This window comes from Papaver somniferum, chromosome 2 (genome assembly GCF_003573695.1).
Source record: "Papaver somniferum cultivar HN1 chromosome 2, ASM357369v1, whole genome shotgun sequence".
NCBI lineage: Eukaryota > Viridiplantae > Streptophyta > Magnoliopsida > Ranunculales > Papaveraceae > Papaver > Papaver somniferum.
The window spans coordinates 210,069,194-210,075,085 of NC_039359.1; positions in this window are offsets into that span (position 1 = coordinate 210,069,194).

Here is a 5,892-nt window from a genome sequence, read left to right on the forward strand (position 1 = left end):
TTTACAGGGAGTCGTTTATGTATACCACAATGTTCTTTACGTATTCATTTAATCCAAGAATTACATGGAAGTAGCCTGGGAGGACATTTTGGACGTGATAAAAATATAGCTTTGGTTGAAGAACGTTATTTCTGGACATCTCTTAAAAGGGACGTTCAAAGGTACGTACAAAAATGTATGGTTTGCCAACAGTACAAAGGGAATATTCAAAACACAGGTTTATATACTCCACTTCCAATTCCAAATGCTCCTTGGGTGGATATTAGCATGGATTTTGTGCTTGGATTACCACGTACTGCCAGGGGGAATGATTCTATTTTCGTAGTTGTTGATCGTTATTCAAAAATGGCTTACTTCATAGCCTGCAAGAAAACTACAGATGCATCCAACGTTGCTTACTTATTTTTCAAAGAAGTTGTACGTCTGCATGGAATTCCCAAGACAATTACTTCTGATAGGGACACTAAATTTTTGAGTTATTTCTGGAAATCTTTATGGATGCGTTTGAGAACTAAACTTCAGTATGGTTCAACTTCTCATCCTCAAACAGATGGACAAACTGAAGTAGTCAATCGATCTTAGGGAGATTTGTTTAGGGCCAAATTTATAGGAGGAACAGAGAAGCAATGGGATAATTTTCTCCCAAACATGGAATTTGCTTATAATACTTCAATCAATCAATCCACAGGTAAGACACCTTTTGAAATTGTTTATTCTAAGGTTCCTAATCATATTTTGGATTTGGTAGTGCTTCCCAAGGTGCGTAAATCAAATCCTAAGGCAGATAACTTTGTTGAAAAATCTTCACTCATACATCAAGAAGTTAAGTCCAATCTTGAAGAATCCAATAACAAATACAAGGAAGATGCAAATCAACATCGAAGACTTAAGACTTTTGAAGAAGGAGAATTGGTTTTGATTCATCTTGGAAAGGAAAGGTTTCCTACGAGTATTTACAACAAGACCAAGATGAAGAAATATGGACCATTCAAGATTTTGAAGAAAATTAGTGATAATGCATATGTTATTGATATTCCATCCAATTAGAACATCTCTAATATATTCAATGTGCAGGAAATTTTTACTTTTCATGGAGAGAGTGACATTCTTTCTATTCCTTAACTCGAGGACGAGTTTCTTTCAAGAATGGGGGACTGATGTAGTACATGTTTCTCTGTATCAACAATGATTGTTGATCATTTTCTTCTGTATCAACTTTAACAGTTGACTTCATACTTATGGATCAACTATGACTGTTGATCCCTTACGTCGGTTTAAGTTTATTTTCTTCACAAGTATTTCCTTTTCTAGTTTACGTTAAACTCTTTCCTTTTATCAGCTCATGTAAGCCTATTTAAAGGCTAGGTCTCTTGTTTACAAGACATATCTTATTATTATTATTATTATTATTATCAAAATTGATTATCAATATTTACTTTAGAATGTTGATCCTAGAATCTGTTTTCTATTAAGTTTCTGATGAAACTTAAACCTATCCCTCTTACCCTAATTTGTGCTACACTAATAAGCTATACCAGTTTCACTTTAGAAGATTCAGGGACGTCCATGAAGCTGAAAAAGGATTCTACTTCATAAAACCAGTCCAGTAAGTCCTTAATTTGTAAACCACCATGGAAATTAGGTATATCAGCTTTTAACTTGTATTATGGTAGATTTCCATAAGGATTCATAGTTGACTTTAATATCTTTTCTTCCATCCACTTTTGTCATTCGAGTTCCTCGGCTTTGTCATCTTTATCACAATTGACATGCACAACAACAGGTTTTTTGGGATTGTTAAGGAAACCTTCCACCGTCTCTTTTTGTTGAAGGATAAGCGAAACATTGCCAGGAATAGAAGTATTCTAAACAAAAGAACCAGTTTTGGTTTCATCTTATTCCTTTTCTCTTGTATTCTTTTCTCCTTCTTCTTCATTATCATCGACTAACCTAGGCATAGTAACGTCATCTAAACTAGCATGTTTCCATAACTTGTCTATGCATTCGCCTTGGATTATCAACCTCTTTCTGATAGTGTCCAATCTTCCAAGTTCCTTTCAAAACTATCTGAGAGCGTTTTGATGTTTGTTTCATTGGTTTCAAGTTTGATTTTGATATTAATAATAGAAGTTTGAAGTGGTTTAAGGAGAACTTTTAGTTCTTCAAGAGCTTTTGGAAAAGCTGCATCTGCCATTGTATTTTTGATGATACAATAGGGTATTGAGTAGTTGCGGAAGCTGTGTTAGGATCTGTTCCTAGATAAAAATCTAAAAATGTTGTATCTGATACCAACTAGTGTAGCACAGATAAGGAGATATCAAACTAGCTGCTAGGGTTGTGAAGATAATTTAATTTTCGTCAGAAACTTAACTAAAATCTGATTCAAGGATCAAGATTCTAAGTAATAAGATTGATAATCAAATTTGATAATAATATTAATAATAAAGATATATCTTCTAAACAAAAAGACCTAGCCTTTATGTAGGATTAGTAGAACCGACTAAAAGAAAATAAAAAGGAATTCTACCTAAACTAGGAAAGTAAAAGGACTTGCAAATCAAGTAAACTAAAACAGACGTTGGATCAACTATAACAGTTGATACGAAAGCAACAGATCAACAATCATAGTTCATACTGTCGTAAGGGATCAACAATCATTGTTGATACTTAAACAATGGATCAACATAAAGAGTTGATACAAAGAAAGATGTACTACATCAGTCCCCCCTTATTGAAAGAAACTCGCCCTCGAGTTGTTGAATAGAAAGAACTTCATTCTCTCCATGAAATGTAAACATTTCTTGCACATTGAAGATATCAGAGATGTTCCAATTCGATGGAAGATCAATAACATATGCATTATCACTGATTTTCTTCAAAATCTTGAATGGTCCATATTTCTTCATCTTGGTCTTGTTGTAAGTACCAGTAGAAAATCTTTCTTTTCTGAGAAGAATCATAACCAATTCTCCTTCATCAAAAGTCTTAAGTCTTCTATGTTGATTTGCATCCTTTTTGTACTTGTTATTAAAATCTGCAAGCTTTGACTTTACTTCTTGATGTACGAGTGAAACTTTCTCAATAAAGTTATCTGCCTTAGCATTTGATTTACAAAGTTTGGGAAGTACTACCAAATCCAAAATATGATTAGGAACTTTAGAATAAACAATCTCAAAAGGTGTCTTACCCGTGGATTGATTGACTGAAGTGTTATAAGCAAATTCCATATTCAGAAGGAAATTGTACCATTTCCTCTCTTTTCCTCAAATAACCTTGGCTCTAATCAGATTTCCCAAAGAACGATTGACTACCTCAGTTTGTCCATCTGTTTGAGCGTAAGCAGTTCTACTATACTGAAGTTTAGTTCCCAAACACATCCATAAAGACTTTCAAAAATAGCTCAAAAACTTAGTGTGTCGATCAGAAGTAATTATCTTGAGAATTCCTTGCAAATGTACCACTTCTTTGAAAAATAAATAAGCAACGTTGGAGGCATCTGTTGTTTTCTTGCATGCTATAAAGTGATAAAATAAACATAATTTACTTATGGGCTTAATGGTGTTGGCTAACGTCAAATTTTCTACTGGGCTAACAATGGAAATCAACTAAAATTTCCTACTGGGCTAAATACTATTTTTCCACCCTCAGTTAGCCCCTCATCCTTGATCTGTTGCCATTTGCCACCCTTAAGTTCAACAATTAAAAACGTTGAAGAACGTGTATCGTATGCAAATGAATGTCCTGAATATAAGACCCACAATTCGAGGATTGTCGGTTGACTGGAGTCGTGGTTCAGTCAGTAGTCTTCAACTTTCGATTTTACACCCTTAAAGTAGCCACTAATGTTTTTAGCCAGTCCATGTCGTACACTTCTTTGGCTAAGCATATTTTGCTTTAATCAGTCCATACCGGATAGACATATTCTGTATGCTAGTGCCCATGCCTTTCTTTTCTTTTTCTTCTTTTCTTACTTTTGTTTTTTTCTTTTCTTACTTTTCCAAGGGAATTCGTTTTCTCTTCCCAGAGGTGAATAATGCCATCCAGCCCACAAATGGATCGAAGTGTTAGAGTATTGTTTTTTTTTTTTTTTTACCGGTCATTATGGGCGACCTTGAAAGAATTAGGGGCGACTAATAAGACAAAATAGGATCACCCAATCCTAAAATGAAGCCATCCCTTATCTCCGTTTTTTTGAAATGGTAAATATACCCTCCACAATCGGTAGTTTAATTTTTTAACCGGTAGATAAAACTGCAATCGGTAGTTTAATTTTTGAAAGTTTTGTTATTTTGAAAAAACCTACAATCGGAAGGTATTTATTTACCATGTCTCCCGATTATGTAGTTGCCCCAAAATTGATATTTGAAAAAATGTCAAGTTTTTCTAATTTGGGAACTACCATAATCGATTATGAATTTGCCCCAAAATTGATATTTGAAAAAATCTCAAGTTTTTCGAATTTGGGAACTACCATAATCAGTAGCTTATGGAGTTAATATGTCTCCCGCTTATGAAGTTGCTCCAAAAATGAAATTCGAAAAAATCTTAATTTTTCGAATTTGGGAACTACCACAATCGGTAGCTTATGAAGTTCACCTAAATTACCGATTTTAAACCCAATGTTAATCGGTAAATAACAATGCTCCTCCATCTCTAGGCAGCCCCGAGATTTCTTATTCAAAATCCGTCTTCTTCAACTCAATGGGGACAAGGTGTCATGCTTTCTTCGCGATCGGATTCCTTGTAACTCCTCCTTCTCCTTGTGTACCACTTGGTTGTCCTTCTTCTTGAGTGGTTTCTGGAACACTTTGTCCAACTTCATCTTGAGTGATTTCTGGAGCGCTTGGTTGTAGTTCTTCTTGAGTTCCTTGTTGAGCGCTTGGTTCTACTTCTTTTTGATTCCTTTCTCTCCGCCCACTAGCTCTTAGTTTCTTACCCCCTTTTTTACGAGGCCCTGTAACAGTTGTACCTTGGTCTTTCTTACCTTGCCTGTCCCTAAACAATAAAATTGGTTCGTAAAAATTATACTACATACTTAAGAATCGGAAGTCATAATTAAAATATAAACTTCCGATTATGCACAATCAGAAGCACGGGTAAAAGCTTTTCTTCCGATTACACACAATCGAAAGTCATATTCTAGTTTTATCTCCCGATTATGCATCAATTTGGGTTCAGAAATTGATAAAGTCATGAGACATATATAATCGGAGCAAAACAATATAACATATCCACCGATTGCATATACTCGAAAGTAAAGAAATATCCTTTGGATTCTGATTAAAACGTAGCCCTGAAATTGGATTTTGCTAAAATCACAAAATTTTCAAATTTTACAACTTACATAATCGGTAGTGGGTTGAATTCGTCTAACGTACGATTACACACAATCATAAGACAAATACTATATAGTATCTTCTGATTCTGGGTACCAATTGTGTGTCCCTACATGTTCTAATTCTCTGTTAAAATCGTAAGGAAAAATATAACCTAGCTACCGATTATACAATTTTACGGTTCAGTGGCAAACAACTATGTATAATCGGATGTAAGCTATAAAAATTAACTCCCGATTCGGGTCGATAACTGAAAACCCTAGAAAATGGACACAATCGGGAGATAAAATGAAGATCTAACTACCGATTCTGGGAAATAACCAAAAACCCTAGAACTTATTTTCATGGATCCATCAAATTGAAGCAACATAAACACATAAAACGATAGATACTTACCTAATTGGGTCCATTTGCTGGAGAGTTTGATTATCAGAATCACCACTACCACCTACACGAGCGGCGTCATCCTCTTCATGTTCTTCGTGTTCGTCAGCTTCGTCGTTTGCAACAGCTACAATCACTTTGGTCTTTATTTTTTCTCGAGCTCTCGTGGGTT